This window comes from Camelus bactrianus, chromosome X (genome assembly GCF_048773025.1).
Source record: "Camelus bactrianus isolate YW-2024 breed Bactrian camel chromosome X, ASM4877302v1, whole genome shotgun sequence".
Lineage (NCBI taxonomy): Eukaryota > Metazoa > Chordata > Mammalia > Artiodactyla > Camelidae > Camelus > Camelus bactrianus.
In genome coordinates, this window is record NC_133575.1 from 47302796 (window position 1) to 47321720 (window position 18925).

An 18925-nucleotide genomic window follows, 5' to 3' on the forward strand; every position below is an offset into this window, starting at 1 on the left:
TGAGAGGCAATAAGGCATCCTTTAGAATGTGACCAGTTGTACCCTAGCTGAACACCATGCAGAACAGAGTGATTAAGAACGGGGGTCTGTTCATAGATACTGCCAATGTTGGGGGGGGCAGTATAGTAATGGGGAAGAGGGAGGTACAAACTATTGGGGTTAAGATAGGCTATAAGGAGGTATTGTACAACACAGGGAATATCACCAATATTTTGTAATACCTGTAAATGGACAGTAACCTTTAAAAGTTGTATAAAAAATTGTGGTAGCTCACAGAGAAAAAAATGTGACAATGAATATATGTACATTCATGTATAACTGAAAAATTGTGTTCTAAACTGGAATTTGACACAACATTGTAAAATGACTATAACTCAATAAAAAAAAAGTAAAAAAAAATATTATTTCTGGCAAAACTATCCTTCAAAAAGGAAGGATAAAGACTTTCCTGGATAAACAAAGGCTGAGGAAGTTCATTACCACTAAACTTGCCTTAAAATAAATGCTAAAGTGAGTCCTTCAACATGAAAAATGAGTATGCTAAAAAGCAATATGAAGCATAAAGCTCACTGGCAAAGAGAAATATATAAACAAAACAGAATATTTTAATACTCTAATGGTGGTGTGTAAATCACTTAATTGTGGTATAGAAGTTAAAAGACCAAAGTATAAAAAGTATAACTATGAAAATGTGTTAATGGATACAGAATACAAATTACATAATTTGTGACATCAATAACAAAAAGTATGGGGGAGAACTGAAAGAATAGACTTTCTGTATGTAATTGAAATTAAGCTGTTATCAGCTTAAAATAGATTATTATAACTATAAGATGTTTTATATGATTCCCATGACAATCAAAAAAAAAAAACCTATAAAAATACACAAAAAATGAGAAAAGAATGAAAGCATGTCACCACAAAAACAATCAAGGAAACACAAAGGAAATTAGCAAGAGGAAAAGAGGGACAAAAGAGCTAAAAACTAGACAGAAAACAATTAGGAAAATGACAATTGTAAGCTCTCTATCAATAATTACTTTAAACGTATATGGATTTCACTCTCCAATCAAAATACGTAAGAGTGGCTGAATGCATTTTAAAACACAAAATCAAATATATACTGTCTACAAGACACTCATTTTATATTTAAGGCTACATATAGGCTGAAAGAGAAAAAAAGGAAAAATATATTCCATGGAAATGGTTAAAAGAGTAGAGATAGCCATATTTTTATCAAACAAAATACACTTTAAGTTAAAAACTGTCACAAGAGATAAAGAAGGGCATTTATAATGATAAAAAGGTCAATTCAGCAGAAGTATATAATAATTATAAATACATATGAATCCAACATCAGAGCACCCAAATATATTAAGCAACAATTGACAGAATTGAAAGGAGAAATAGACAGCAACACAGCAGCAGTAGGAGATTTCAATACAACAAGTTCAATAATGAATACAGAAGATCAATAAGGAAACAGAGAACTTGAACAACAGACCACTTTAGAACACTGTGGATCTGACAGACACATATACAACTCATAGGAACATTCTCAGGGTAAATCATATGTAAAGTGACAAACATTGTCTTAACAAGTTTAAGATTGAAAACATAACAAGTTATCTATTCTTACCACAATGGAATAAAACTAGAGATGAATAGTGCAAAGAAAATTGGAAAATTCACAAATATGTGGATATAAATAAGCACACTCTTAAACAACCAATGCATCAAAGAATAAATCAAAAGAGAAATTAGAGCATCATGTGGTGTAAGACATTCCTCCTTTTAAATCTCTCCCTTTTGACAATGGATTAGACACCTATCCATGAATAAAAGAATTGTTGTGGGATCTAGCACCATACACCAATGGACCCAGGAGGAGTCTCACCCACCTGTGCATCTAGTAAATAGGCAGAAACACCTCGGTACAGGCTTTGGAACCTACAGAGCCAGCAAACAACAAACCAGCCCAGATCCCTCTCACGATGCTCAGGAAAAAACATGGAGCGTGCTAACTTAGACAGCTTCCCACTCACAAGAGAGAATTTGCAGAAGTCCAAACTTCCTGAAAGGAGATTCCAGCATGGTATTGAAGAAAAAAAAAGTGTTCCCTCCACCAAGGATATGCTGCATGGGGCTTATTTATCTGGCTGCAGTGATTTCTCCCTCAGGGGAAAAGGAGAGCAGCAAGTGAGTGTGGCTCCCCCAGTTGTATGGGATGCAGCTGGTGAAACCTATTTTTCTCCAGGAGCATCCAAAGTACTGAGGTGAGACTTCCATGACTAGGAGGAAGGATATTGGGAAAGAGGCAGGTAAGAATTTCAGAGGGCATTAAGGGGATTGTGCTCAGCAGAAAGTCCCCATATGAGCCTTTGGGAGTACCACACCGAAGGATTTCCCTTCTGGATCCACAGGCACCCCAACATCCTGAGTGCTAAACCCACACCTCTTCCCACTCTGAGGCCAGTTCCTGTATGTGTGCCTGTGCAATGAATGATACAGAACTCCAGTAGACAAGGGAGTGCGCACAGAAAACAGGTCCCAGGGAAAGGGAGAAAACACAAACTTTAGCAATAGTTTCACTTTCTAGAAAATAAAACAGATGTTTCCAGTAGCCAGTCTGATGAGTTGTAAGAGCCAGAGAAGACAAAAAGCTTAAGAATTCTGCCATAAGAGAACAAGAAAAGTGGTGCAGGTATACTGATAGAAAAAACAGAAAAAAAAACAACCAGATAATAACACCACCATCAAACAGAATACCCCACCTGAAGGTAACTAGCAAAGATTTAAGGAGATATCTTCTACTTCAAATGCAAAGTCAACAATAAAAAACTACAAGGAATGTGAAAAATCAAGGACACATATCATCAAAAAAGAAAAAAAATATCTGCCAATAATAGAGCTCAAAGGCATGGAACTTTGTGGTCTAGCTGATAAAGAGGTCAAAAGTGCTTTTTTAAGGGAACTCAATTAGCTACAAGAAAACTAAGACAATTCAAAAAAAAATTAAAATGGCATTTTTTTTTTACCAGTGAGATAGGAATCATATAAAAGAACCAAAAGGAAATTCTAGAGCTGAAGAATATGATAAATGAAATGAAAAGTACAATAGAAAGCATATGAGTGGGGCAGAGTAAATGGAAGACTGAATAAGTGAGTTAGAGGATAGGTATTTTGAAATAACCCAGTTAGAGGTAGACAAACAGAAAAAGAATGAAAAAGAGCAACAACAACAAAAAAAGCCTACTTGATATATGGATTCCAATAAAAGAACAAATATTAGAAAAATCAAGAATCCTAAAAAGAGAGGAAGAAGGGAGCAGAAAATTTATTTAAAGAAATAGTAGCCAAGAGCTTCCAAACCTGGGGAGACAACAGGACATTCAAATACATGAAACTAATACAGGCATAATTTGTTTTATTGTGCTTCACTTTACTGTGCTTCACAGATCTTGTGTATTTTACAAATTGAAGGTTTGCAGCAACCTTGCATCAAGCAGGTCTGCTGGTGCTGATTCCCCAGCAGCAATTTGCTCACTTTGCTCACTTTATTTCTCTGTGCCACATTTTGTTAATTCTTACAATATTTCAACCTCTTTCATGATTATTGTATTTGTTATGGGGATCTGTGATTATAATTGTTTTGGGGCACCACAAACCACACCCATGTAAGATAGAGAACTTAACTGATAAATGTGTGTATTCTGACTGCTCTGCCATCCAGCAATTCCTGCATCTCTCTTCCTCTCCTCAGGTCTCCCTATTCCCTGAGACACATCAATATTTAAATTATATCAGTTAATAACTCTACAATGGCCTCTAAGTGTCCAAGTGAAAAGAAAAGACATATATCTCTCATTAAAAATCAAAAGCTAGAAATGAATAAGCTTAGTAAGGAAGCTTAGAGATAAGCCAAAGAAAGCTGAGATAAGCCAAAAGCTAATCCTTTTGTGCCAGTTAGCCAAGTTGTGAGTCCAAAGAAAATGTTCTTGAAGGAAATTAAAAGTACTACTCCAGTAAACATACAAATGATAAGAAAGTGAAACAGCATTATTGTTGATGTGAAAAAGTTTTAGTAGTCTGGAGAGAAGATCAAACCAGTCATAACATTTCCTTAAGCCAAAGCCTAATCCAGAGCAAGGCCCTAACTCTCCACAATTCTGTGAAGGCTGAGAGAGGTGAGGAGGCTGCAGAAGAAAAGTTTGAAGCTGGAAGAGATTGATTCATGAGGTTTAAGGAAAGAAGCTATCTCCACAACATTAAAATGCAAAATGAAGTAGCAAGCGCTGATGTAGAAGCTGTGGCAAGTTATACAGAAGATCTAGCTGAGACAGTTAATGAAGGCAGTTACCTAAGCAACAGATTTTCAATGTAAACAAAACAGTTCTACACTGGAAGATGTCTTTTAGGACTTTCATAGCTAGAAAGGAGAAGTCAATGCCTGGCTTCAAAGCTTCAAATAATAGGTTGACTATTGTTAGGAACTAATGCAGCTGGTGACTTTAAGTTGAGGCCGATTTTCATTTACCATTCCAAAAATCGTAAGGCTATAAGAATTATGCTAAATCTACTCTGCCTGTACTCTATAAATGGAACAACAAAGTCTGGATGACAGCATATCTGTTTACAACATGGTTTACTAAATATTTTAAGCCCAATGTTGAGACCTACTGCTCAGAAAAAAATATTCATTTCAAAATATTACTGTTCATTGACAGTGCACCTGGGCATCCAAGAGCTCTGATGGAAATGTACAATGAGATGAATACTGTTTCCATGTATGCTAATACAATATGTGTTCTGGATCCTATTGATTAAGGAGAAATTTCAACTTTCAAGTATTGTTATTTAATAAATACATTTCATAGGACTATAGCTGCCATAGATGGTGATTCCTTTGACAGAACTAAAAAAAGTCAATTGAAAGCCTTCCAGAAAGGATTCACCATTCTAGATGTCATTAAGAACATTCATGATTCATGGGAAAAGGTCAAAATATCAACATTAACAGGAGTTTGGAAGATATTGATTCCAACCCTCATGGATAACTTTGAGGGGTTCAAGATTCAGTGGATAAAAATAACTGCAAATGTGGTGGAAATAGCAGGAGAACTAGAATCAGAAGTGGATCTTGAAGATGTGACTGAATTGCTGCAATTTCATGAAACAACTTTAGCAGTTAAGAGTTCCTTCTCATGGATGGGCAAAGAAAGTGGTTTCTAGAGATGGAATCTAATCCTGGTGAGGATGCTATGAATACTGTGGAAATGACAAGAAAGGATTTAGAATATTACATAAACTTAGTTGATATAGCAGCAGCAAAGCTTGAGAGGACTGACTCCAATTTTGAAAGATGTTCTACTATGGGTAAAATGCTATCAAACAGCATTACTACAAAGAACTTGTTCACAAAAGAAAGAGTCAATTGATGTGGCAAACTTCACTGTTACTTTAAGAAACTGTCACAGCCACTCAATCCTTCAGAAACAATCACCCTGATCAGTCAGCAGTCATCACCAGACAAGACCCTCCACCAGTAAAAAGATTTACTTGCTGAAGGATCAGATAATGATAAGCATTTTTTAGCAATAAAATATTATTTAGTTAAGGTATATACATTTTTTAGACATAATGCTACTGCACATTTAATAGACCACAGTACAGTACAAACATAACTTTTACATGCACTGAGAAACCAAAAAATGTGTGTGACTTGCTTTATTGTGATACTAACTTTATTGTAGTGGTCTGGAACTGAACCTATAATATCTCTGAAGTATGTGTAGAGAACACTCTATTATCTTAATGAAAAAAGACCTTCTCCAAGACACATTACAATGAACTTGTCAAGAATAAAGAAAGCATTCTAAAAGCAGTTAGGAAAAATAATAACCTACAAAGTAGCCCCCATTAAGCTATCTGTAGATTTCGCAGTAGAAACCCTTCAGGCCAGAGGAGAGAGGAACGACATACTCGAAGTGTTGAAAGATGAAAAATGCCAGCCAATAATACTTCATCAGGCAAAGTTATCCTTCAAACATGAAGGAGAAATAAAGACTTTCATAGACAAACCAAAGCTGAGAGAGTTTATCACCACTAGACTTGCCTTGGAAGAAATGTTGAAAGGAATTTTTCAAACTGCAATGAAAAGACATTATTAGTAACATGAAAACATGTAAAAGTGTACAACACACCAGTAAAGGTAAATATACAGTCAGATCTAGAAAGTTCTAAATATGAAATAGGATGATGTGGTTTACCACTTAACTGTAGTATAAAGGTAAAAAGGAAAAAAAAATACTAAAATAATTATAGCCATTACAATCTATTAATGAATATACAATATAAAAGGAGGCAAATAAGGGCAGCAAAAATATTAAAAGTTGGGAATAAAATGGTGAAACTTTTGTACATGATCCAAGTTCAGTTGCTATCAGTTTAAAATGTACCGTTTTATCTATAAAACTTCTGTAAACCTCATGGTAACTACAAAGCAAAAACCTAGAGCAGATGCACTAAAGATAGACAGAGGGGAAACAAAGCATACTACCAGGGAAAATCACCAATTTATAAAGGTAGGAAGAAACACAGGGGGAAAAACAATGGAAATTAAAAAAAAAACTAAGAAAACAACTAATAATATAGAATTACTAAGTCTTTATGTATCACTAATAACTCTAAATGTAAATGAATTGAATTCATCAATCAAAAGGCACATAAGGCACAGAGCAGCTGGATGAATTTTTTTAAAAAGACCCAACTATATGCTGACTAGAAAAAACTCACTTCATTTCGGATACACATAGGCTCAAAGTGAAGGGATGGAAAAAGATATTACATGCAAGTCGAAACCAAACGAAAGTAGAAACAGCTATACTTAAATCAGACAAAATAGACTTTAAGCCAAAAACAGTAACAGGAGACAAAGGAGGTCATTATATAACAGTAAATGGGTCAATTCATCAATAGATATAATAATCACAAATATATACACATACAACACTGAAGCACCTAAATGTATTAAGCAAATACTAACAGATCTGAAGGGGAAGTAGAAAACAATACAAGAGTAGTAGGGGACTTCAATACTCCACTGTCAACAATGGATATAACATCAGACAGAAAATCAAGAAGAAAATGATGGAATTGAACTGTAACATTAGACCAAATGGATCTAATAGACATTTATAGACCATTCCATCCAACACAAGCAGAATACATGTTCTTCTCAACTGCACACAGAATTGTCTAGGATACTAGTATAACAGGACACAAAACAAGTCTCAGAAAATTTATGAATACTGAAATCATACCAAATATCTATTCTGACTGCATGGTATGGAAGTAGAAAACAACAAAAAGGAAGCTAGATCTACAAATATGTGAAAATTAAAAAAAAAAACCACTTCTAAACAACCAATAGGTCAAAGAAGAAATAAAAAGTTAAAACAAAAATATCTCAAAACAAATGAAAATAGAAATACAACATGCCAAACCTATGCGATACTGTAAAAGAAGTTTTGAGAGGTAAGTTTAGAGTAATAAATACCTACATTAAGAAAATAGAAGCATCCCAAATAAACAACTTAACTTTACACCTCAAGAAAGTATAAAAAGAGGAAAAAACTAAGCCCAAAGTTACCAAAGATCAGAGCAGATATAAATGAAACAGAACAGGAAAATAATAGAAAAGAAAAATCAATGAAACTAACAGCTGTTATTTTGAAAATAATTAATGAAATCGACAAACCTTTAGCTAAACTAAGAAAAAAAAGAAGATGCAAATAAAATCAGACATGAACGAGATATTATAACTGATATCACAGTAATACATATGATCATAAAAGACTATTACGAACAGTATATGCCAACAAATTGGATAACCTAGAAGAAATGGATAAATTCTCAAAAACATACAAGCAAACAAGATTGAATCAGGAAGAAATAGAAAATGTGAACAGATCAATAATGAATAATGAGATTGAATCAGCAATCAAAAATCTCCCAACAGAGAAAACCCCAGACCAGATGGCTTCACTGGTGAATTTTACTAAGCATCAAAAGAAGAGTTAATACCAATCATTCTCAGACTCTTTCAAAAAATTGAAGAGGACAGAACATTTCTAAATTCATCATACAAGGCCAGAGTCACCCTGATACCAAAGCCAGATTAGGACTCCACAAGAAAAGTAAACTATAGACCAATATTCCTGATGAATCTATACACAAAGCTTCTTCACAAAATATTAGAAAACTGATCTCGATAATACATTAAAAGGATTATACACCGTGACCAAGTGAGTTTTATTCCTAGGATGCAAGGATGGTTTAATTATGCAAATCAGTAGATGTGGCATACCATATTAACAGAAAAAAATAAAATTATATGATTATCTCAAAAGATGCAGAGAAAGCATTTGTCAAAATACAGCATCCTTTCATTTCATTTCATTTCATTTTGATACCATACTATAGCTATGCACCATAACACTAAGGGAGGCTGGGTGAAGGGTACACAAGATCTCCCTAGATATTTATTACAACTTCCTATGCATCTAAAATTGTTTCCAAAATTACACACACACACACGTAGTTACACTGGTCTCCTTGCTGTTCCTTGAACATGTCAAGCAAGCTCTCACATCAGAGTCTCTGCCTGAAATGTACATCCTCTTGATATTCACATGTCCTGAATCATTCAGGTCTCTGCTAGATGTCACCTCATCAGATGCAGCTCCCCTGACCAGTGTTATCTAAAACAATGCCATTTATTATTCTTTATCCCCTTATTTATCTTGGCTTATCAGCCTCACAGCCCTTATCACTCTGACATTATATATTATATATCATTTGTTTATTCACTGCCTGCATCATTCTCTACAATGCAAACTCCATGAGTGCAGGAACTTTGTTCTTTCCACCACTATATCCCCAGTGCCTAAAACAGGGCTAAGCATATAGCAGATACTCAATAAATAAATGTTAAATGAATGAATAGATCAAAAGGGGAAAACCAGATTTAGTTGATAATCTAGATTTCCCAGTAGCCAAAATATCATATTTATATGACTATTTCTTTAAGTCTAACAACATTAAGCCAGATAGTCCAGTTATTTGTCTGTTCTTCAAAATCACTGTTTTTATACTTATTTTAAAATGTTACTTTTGAAAACAAATGGATGCTATCCATGGACTTCTGATGCTTTCTGCTTCATTGTAATGACATTGGATAATTATTTTGCTTTTTCTCTGCATTCATTTTGATTAGACAAAAATATTAATCAAATATTACTTTATATTTTATGAGGTCTCTTTTAAAGTATATTAACATTTTATTATATACTCTGGTTACTTGGCTGGTAGTATTTCGGAAAAACTGGAAACCACAAACTTAGGATTCTAGTCATAGCTTCTCATGTGACCTTTAGTAATTTTTTAAAATCATCTCTGGGCCTCAAACTTATTCTCCTTAATATGAAGAGACTAGATAATATGATATCTAATGTTCCTTCTTATTCTATGAATGAAGATAAGCATATGGCTAATGTGCTCTATTTCTAATTACACTCCATGGTACATACCATTTGAGATTCTGTTCAGCCTACAGCCTCACTTTCTGTAAGAACTTTATGTCCATTCACTTAGAGTTGAGGTCTAATAGCCATACTTATACCACATGATCATGCCTCTCCAGCTGTAGATAATAAGATAACTGGGTTGACATCTGGTCCAAACTGGGTCAATCAGAACTGGAATTTAGAAATGCTAATGAGTCTCTGCTGAACACCTGAATTTAGAATACATAAATTTGGGAGTTCTAGGGTAAGCCCTGTTTGGCTAGGTGCTGAGTTAGTGAGAAAAATAAAGCAGAGAAGCTGAAAGAAACAGAAATAAACTGGAGACCCTATGGCTCCAGGAAGGGGAGGGAGGAGAGAAAGAGGGCAGAAAGCTCCCCTAGCCATTGACAGCTTTTCAGTCCTAGTTATTATACTCCCTCACATGCTTGGGCTATATTTTCTGCCCTTGGGTTCCATGAGAACCTCGTGTAACCTTAATATAAATTTATTTTTTGTTTCCATTTAGTTTGAGGTAGATCTTTGTTATTTGCAACCAAAAATCCTTAATCAACACAGACACAATTGGGTCAGCGGTCAACAATAAAAATTATGCACAACAAAGCTCTAGACACCTTATGCAAAGCATCCTTGCCCCAGTTCCATTACATACTTGAATTAATCCTTAGTTAATTAGAAAATTCATTAACCAAGATACTTTATTCAATAGCCTTTAGTTAACTGAAGTCGCTGGGACCACCCAGATTAGAAATGTTCATATTCAAATGGAAATACAATTACTTTCCAAAATCAAACAGTTTTAAATTTTTTCCTAAGCTTCTGCTAGCACAGGCTACTAATTAAATAGATTTTGCTAATTCTTATTCTGCATTGGATCCTTGGCTATGAGAAAAGTGTTACGTGAATACTTAGTCTTTCTTCCTCTCATCCATAATGGCAAAGTGGCATGAGAAAAATTCCAGAGAACTAATTTTTTTTATTCTACTTGATCCAATAGCCTCTGTGTTATTGCTTCCTTTGCTCTTACTCCTAAGATCTAAGACCTATAAATGAAGAGCAATGAGTTACACAATAGAGGTGAATTATCATTACTGTAAAAGGCTTTGAAGCAGAGAACTAGGTTTTTTTCTTCTTCCAAAAGAGAATCAATAGTAAATAACAAGCCTCTAGCAACTCTATTGTTAGATGTAGCTGTGTTGTCTCGGTTAACTTTGACATTCACTTCAGCTTCTTGTTAGAATTTCATTCCATAACACAAGAAATTCTGGGTTTTAGAATTTATTGCATCATAACATAAATAGAACAAATCTGCATCCATTTGCATGTATGTATTATATGAACCAGTGAAGGAGGACCTGAAGTTTTACTACTTTCAGAGCTTCTGCAACATCATTAACATATTAATACAACTCAGTCAACTTAACACTTTACTTTCTTACTCTGATGAATTAAAAATCTGTACCTGCAAGAATTTATATGCAAATAATACTGCTACTGCAGTTTTTAAAACACCTAAAAGCACTTCACCATAACTATTGCTCTAAATTTGTTTAAACTATTAACTGATATTCAAATCCCTTTTCTTGTGAACAAATGCTATTAATATCTTAACTCTCATACATTCAATAGAGCATTTAGAAGACTTCTTACATACATAAGGCCTAGATATTCCTACGTTCATTTTAGTACTTACTTTAATGAAATATCAGTACTTGGTAGCCAGTAAATAAGATCTGATATTTCCTAATCTCTGATAGGATTTTGATTGCTTCTCCTGTAGGGTGTAATCCATCACCAGCATGGGATAAGCACTCTAAAAAAGATATTTTAGCATGACTACTACATTCAGGCTATAACAAAATTTTGATTAGGGGGACCTGGATTAAGGAAATTTTGTTTCACTGTAATTTGGGCCCCAATGATTCAGAATTTGTGATAATTCAGACAGGGGCTGAGATTAAATCGACTTTAGTATTATTTATGAACAAAGAGTTTGCTAAGCAAACTAACAGTGTAAACAAGATAGTAGAGAAGATATTAAACTACTTAAAAGAAAAACTGCTTACACCTTTAAATACCTTAGAAATATCTCTTTACATATAATTCATTGATATACTAACTACAAATCATTCCCATCTATTTATTAAAGCAAGATATCTAACACTTTGTTAATCTAATTCTGGTTACTACATGCACAAGGAAGCCATAAAAACTGCAGCTCATAAAAAATATTCTAAACTTCAAAACTTCAACCATTTTAGACCTATTCTACCAAAGTTACTGCAAATTAAGAAAATTTTGAAACATATAAATACCCATTTTCTTATACACTTACTTTTTCCCTTCTATGGAATCACAGGTATCTATACAAAATCCATGATAATTAAATCTACTGATGATAAGCAAAAACAACCCAACCCAGTTAATAATGACAGCCTTGAAAGTACACAGGAAAAGAAACAATATAAGTCTGTGTGGGTATGAGAGGTTAAATGCAGCAAGAACAATTAAATGAATTAGTATACGATATATGCCCAGCCCTGTAAAGGGCAAAGAGCAACTAATAAGTAATGAAACTAATAAGACTGGCTTACATATGACCTGCGGAATCAAACTTATTACTTGTGTCACATCTGATATGTCAACTAGTTTTCAATTTGAAATAAAAAAAAAAAGAAAAGTAATTTCAGGTGGATGGTAAGAAATGTCACAGAATGTAAAAAGAATGCTTTGAATTCCTCAGTTGAAAGACACTGTATAAAGTCTAACAATAAGACAGAATGGAAAAATAGGGAAGATATTCCTTTTTATTCTATTTTTTTAAAAAATTAAGTATGTATGTGTATATATATACACACACAAACAGTTTAGATGATAAAAATGTAGTGAAGAACTCTGAATCAATCTGAATGAAATGATCCACACTTTTGTTCCAGAAGTAACTAACTTCTGACTTTTTCCTTCTTACAATAAAGAAAATTATTTTTGAAGTAAAAATCTAGTGATGCAAAAGTTGCCTGAGATAGATACAGTATTTTAAAATAACTTGGGCTACTCTTCTTGTTGCTACTTCCAGTCATATCAACTGGTTTCAAATACAGTTTATCTGATATGGATCCAGTTTTTGAGACTATGACAGAAAATCTTTCCTGGATAACTTTTTAAAAATATAAATGTATTTTATAAAACTCATTTTGGGGCCACAGAAGTAGCTCAGAACTGACAAAACAAACCAATATCCACAGTGGTTAGGAAAAGTGGAAATATGATATAGAAAGTGAACGTAATGAGGACCCATATAATTCAGGATTGTGAAAGGTTACAGAGATACTAATACTGTATAACAGTTTTAATGAAGATTGTTAGAAAATGTCCATTTTCCTCATTATTAATTATATCAAAATTCTATTTCAGGTTTTTCAGTTAATATTTATTGCATTTTCAAATTGCTACAAAAAAGCTTCTTTTTCAGTAACAGTCTCACCATCAAATCCCTGAGGTACATTTGTCATTAGGAAAATAGGAATGAATTAGACCACAGGGAAACTTTTGGGTGTCAATAATCCAAGGAGAGTTAACAATTCATAACATAAGATGGGATATTAAGAGAATGATAACTGTGTATGAGACAGTTCCTGTAAATATTAGTTTATATCTTATATATGAAGGTTTTGTTTTACTTTGTTTATAGGTACCATACTTTAAGAAGGAATTCTACTCTCCACTTTTCCTCCTACATTTTCCACTTAATTAAAAAGGTTATGCTCCAGAAAATATGCTCCAAAAATAGTTGTTGGGTAAAAGACATTTTCTTCCCATAAACTTCCACAATAAAATCTAGAGATGTACTCAGCTGGGAAATTTTTCAATCCATTGACATAATAAAGATCATACTTAAGACACATGGTAACACTTTTAAAAATACATATGTAAAGAAAATTATAACTTACAGATGTATCATTGATACTCAGTGTAATGCTGCTCTACCTTCAGACTCAGTAATACGGTGGTAAAAATATTGAGTTACCTATTATTTAGTAACAAAATGGACAATTCCTTACCCTATTTCATATGCTGCTACCAGTCAGATTTAACAATACACCTAAGATGTGTACCTGCCTTAAACCACCATAATACTTAGAACTTGACATACATAAGGTAATTTTAATTTTCTCAACAGCCTCCCCATCATTTGAATTCACCAGTTCTCTTACCAAATACCTTTCCTTTTGATATCACATAAGCAGCTAAGAACAGAAACGTGCAATAATGCTTAGCAAAGGAGACTAACCCCAATGTCTTCTGAAAATATTTTGTTATCTGTTAACTGGTTAATTTCCAACAGTGATCAGATATTCACTGACTGTGTCTGTGTGGATCATCCTGTTGTCTAATTAATAACTTATTTACTTAACTAACAGCTAATATCCTAAGCAGAGGATGCCCAAAACAATTATATTTGTTGAAACTATTAGCTACATTGAGTTAAAGTTGATTAGTAATAACTATAATCAGAGAATACTATTGCTGGCAGCAAAAGATACCAAATGAAAGATACAATATGGTCTATAGAAGCCTCAAAAAATTTCAAGCTTGGGTATTTTGTTCCTTAGAGTAAATTTGTGAATTACCTCAAGAATTCTTTGTGTTTAGAATTTTAATATGTGAATTCCTGTTGGGGAGAGGGGCATGCCTTTTTTTTTTATGTAACAATTGCAGTATATTTTCCCATTATTTTTTATATAAAACATCAACTTACAATGGTTGACAAAAATCCAGAAGACTCATCACATAACTAATTCTCAAAACTGCAGACAGTTGTTAGAAAAGAACTATAAGTTTTGCAGAGGTTTGTAATTGCAGTTTAAACACTGATGTTAGTTGCCAATTATTAACACATGTGCTATTAATAACATTATTTTAGAACTTAGACATCAATTTGCAGGACTGTAATACACCCTGCTTGGTTTTCAGAAAATCATAGAAATAGCAGTACAAATTAGCAGTACTAAAAACTAAGCTATCATATATTTTAATGGACCAAAATTCATGTTGTTTATAGAATTTCCTTAATTTACTTTATCAAGAAATAGTCTTTGGAGCATATTAATAATCTAAAGTTGTACTAATCAGAACAGTCTTGTACAAAACACAGATTTTAAACATCCTGAGAGACAGTGAAAATCTACAGGTTATAAAAATATGTGAACCTAATAATCTATCTATATCTGCTTAGAAAGCATTCTTACTTGCCCCAGATAATACTATGATTATTTTAAGTCTGATTTCTATAGTACATACATTTGAAAAATTATTTACATTTAATTTAATAATTTAGTATGTAATTTATTATTTAAAAAAACCCTATGCCCACTATAATGCAGTTAATTGCCACCAATAGTCCTCTCCTTTTTTAGGTTTATCCAGGAGAGTAATATTTACAATGATTAGAAAATCAGGTGCCTTAGGTCATGGTATGAACTCCTGCCCTTCCATTAAAGCCTACACTTCTATCAAATCAAGTCTGACTTTCTCTATAATGCCTTCTTAGATGAACACCAGCCTTCAAAGATCTCCTTCTACTCTTAATTCTTTTAGTTCTTATTCTGTACTATTCTATGTTCCAGTTGTTGATTGCAATATCTCATGTATCTATTTTCTTTCTCCAATGGGTAAGCAATTTAATTCCTGGAATCTGTTTCTGTTCTATTCTCCATAGCATCTAGTATAGTAATGAGTACTTTAATGAAGCTTGAAAGTAAAAGCTTGTTGAAAGTCAATTTTAAAAAACCTAACTCATTCCAGAGTTCACTGGTCAAGTGCCTTGCAAAATGAACTATTAATATTATCTTATAATATGGTTATGACAATCTGGATAAATGCTCTTGAGTATGTGGCACCTTCATAGCCATACTCATTACAACAGAATTTTAAGCTGGATCCAAATTACTGCCTGGTTCTAAAAGTATGTGAAAGTGAACAGCAAGCATCCACATGGTACATTATTATTTCAAATAATTCAGACTTGAATTCATCAAGAACTTTTCCAAAACAAAAACTTTGGAATCTAGCACCTAAAAGCCTGTCAGTTTGCCAATTCACAAAACAAACAATACTAATTGAGGTCCAAGATGATTTTGAAGTGATACCAGAATTATATTGTGTTTTAAACCATACCCAAGAGAATCTCAAACAATGCGAAAGCTTCTAAAGCAGAACATTTTACCCAAAACTATCACAGTTATCAGTCTTGACTGATTCATTAGATAAAGTTATCTAATCAAAATTGGCATCCCATATTCTTTTAAAAAATATTTAGCTTAAAAGCTTTTACCCAAAACTAAATTTAGCTTTTCCATTATTTCACTTCTTCTTCACTTCTTCTTTTTTGAATAAAAGAAACCTGAAATGGCTTAAAAACCAGCAGGGAGGGAAGGGAGCCAAATAAAAGAAGGAACCCATCTTTCATTGTCTGCACACAGAAGTACCTTACAATCAAAATTACTAGTTAATCTAAATTGTCTATTTTGAAAGGGATCAACTGTGAACTGCAACTTTTTTCAACCATTTTCTTTTACAGAAATTTCACTCCTTAAAGATAATATTGCTAATTTTCAAGAAGTACCTTATAACTTTATATCCTCATCGAATCACCCTGCCAGAAAAATCACTTCAGGTTCCTCATGTCAAATGCTTTTTGAAGCAACTATTCTCAACTACAGGCTACCCCTGGAAGAATAGATAGATCATAACACATCCTAGTTTTTATTAGGGACATTTCACGTTTCCTCATCATTATCTATTTTTAAAAAGGTATGTCATTCCGGATAAAGAGTAGTTAGTTTGTAAAACCTGTCTGGCCTGTTATCAATCAGCCACTCTTCCCCTACTACTCTTTAAGTTTGACTCCACTTTGGAAATCAAGTGGAGTTTGTGTTTGCTAGTTTGTTTTATTAGTATTATTTAATATAAGTACTGTCTTCCTAACTTTTACACATCAGGAGTCAGAAGCCAGGCACACAGCTTTTAAAAACTCTCAGCACACGAGTAGCAGAAAAACAAAAGTAAGAGGCCATGCTAGCTGCCTATCAAGCTTTAAGGCATGGAGCGACAGCAGCCTGAGAATCGGCTCTTGAGAAGCCTGCGGTTAGGCTGAGCCTCACGAGAGAAAGAGCGAGGGAAAAGGGACGAGCATGGCTCTGGGAACGTCTGTTTCCAAATCGGGGACTAGGCTGCATGATGGTACGTAGAATTATCAACATCTATGGCATCTAAGAAGCAAAGCCAGGCCTTAAGCACCGACCCCGCGTTCCTAGACGCCTGGGTTGAGACCAGAGAGTGATGCTTTTTAGATGGAAGACTACCTCGAAGGGAATGGGAAGCCGCAAGCAGATGTAGGAGAGGCATCAGAACCTTCTGCAGGAGAAAGCAACGGTTCAGGCGCCTCCCGGGGCCCCGGAGGCCAAAAAGGCGCCCCAGCACCGGGCGAGTGCGGGACCACTACTCACCCCTACTCTCCTACGGTCCCGTCGTTGCCCAGTTCGACACAGTCCCTGCAGGGGGAAGCCCCTCCCCCGCCCGCCGCCAGGGGTGGGCTCAGCGGGCTAGAGGAGGCAGCGGCGCAGGTGTCCGTGAGCCAGAACGAGAGACGCACCCCAGAAGGAGCTGGGTGCAACGGAGGCAGCCTGGTGCCTTGCACTCCCTGGCGCTGCCAACTTCACCACCATCGACGTGGAGGGGCGAGGGGAGGCAATGGGGGGGAGGCCCTCGCCCAAGGGCCCGGACCCACCCCGGGTACTAGGCCCGAGCTCGGGCGGGACCGCCGCCCCCGGTCCCCTCAGGGACGCGACCCCCGGGAGGCCTGATTCCCGTCCCTCAGCCCCCGCGGCCACAAAGCAGCAGCGGCTCCCTCTCGGGGCCGCGGTCGCAGCGACATCCTCGTGCTCCTCCTTCTCTGGAGCGGCTGCCTACACACACAGCCGCGGCGCCCCGACCGCCGTTGCTTAGCAACCGCGCGCATGCGCCCCACCCCCGCTGGCGAACACCGTCACCGCTGGCGCTGCTGTTGGTGCTCAGTCCGCGCGACCTAGAAAAGTGCGCAAAAGCCCGCTTCCTAGGGCCTGGAAGGGGCTACGTCAGGGTAGGGGTGAGGTGGGGAGAGGTTAGGATGCTGTGCAAATCGCAATAGGCCAAAGGATTTTGGTTATGACTGTCTCCCGGCCCCTCCACAAACACACTGATGGTTGAGAGTGACAGTCCCAACAATCTCCTAACTTATTGTCTCCCTTCCTTCAATCCATACTTCACAAGGGCTTCCAGAGCAATTTTCTAAATAACTTACCTGACCATGTCACTCGTTTGCATAACTCTGATTGTTAGGCTTAATAGGGCCTAACAGTTCTTGACTACTACTGTAACAGCATCCTCCCTGGTCTCCTTGCCTTTAGATTGTCTCCCTGCAATCTGTTCTCATATTTCTACCAGAGTGATTTTTGTAAAACATAGATCTATTCTCACTTCCCACTGGTTTAGAGAATGGGCTTTGGAGTTAGAGCCAATTTTTAATTTCTGCCCCACCACCGAGTAGCTATGTTTCCTTGAGCTAGGGTGCTTAACTTCTCTAAATCTGTTTCCTCATGGGGATAATTATAGTGCCTATAGACTAGTTATGAGGATTAAATGAGAGAGTACATGTAAAGCATTTAACATACATAGCTTACTCTGGCACAGAGTAAGCACTCAGTAAAAATTAGAGCTATTTTTCAGTAGATCTTGTTGCCTATAATAAAGTACAAACTCCCTAGCTTAGCATTCAAGGTCTTCTAAGATCTTTCCTGTATTGTCCTAGCCCTAGCTACTTTTCACTCTCCCTTGGTCACCCAGCAACAGACCATTCCCTGCAGTTTTTGAGACACATTTAGATCTAGAAAGTGCTTAGATATATTTCCCCAAGGTTCATTTGGGGAAGAATTCTACATAAACCCTCCAATTAGTGAACATGTATCCAGTGGTCCTTCCCAAATTACACATTAATTTTAAACTATTGACACTGAGAATTGACATGTAGGTAGTGACTGTCACAAAAATTGTGGGTTTCTGGGGGCTTATTTACTTGATCTTTTTGAAATTGGGCTTAGAGTTTCTGTAATGTGTAATGACTAAAAATGTCACCAATTTTGAACTTAATACAATGCATAAACATATTTACAAACATATTGTGCCCTTCTGGATTTTTATTTAATAAAAGTTTTAAACATTTTAGGAAGCATAAAAATAGCTGTACCATGTGTAAGAAGTTTGAGAGGCCCCAGAAGAATTGCTAATGAAACATTAGTGGAATC

At 35.5% G+C, this 18925-nt stretch overlaps 1 long non-coding RNA gene across 1 annotated transcript in view; it reads right to left on the reverse strand.

Moving 5' to 3' along the window:
- LOC141576303 (uncharacterized) overlaps nucleotides 1–17562 on the reverse strand; it is a 94294-nt gene extending 76732 nt beyond the window's left edge. The window contains exon 1 of the long non-coding RNA XR_012504643.1: nucleotides 17093–17562. This is a non-coding gene — a long non-coding RNA (uncharacterized LOC141576303). The remainder of the gene's footprint in view (nucleotides 1–17092) is intronic.
- Nucleotides 17563–18925: the final 1363 nt, after the last annotated feature.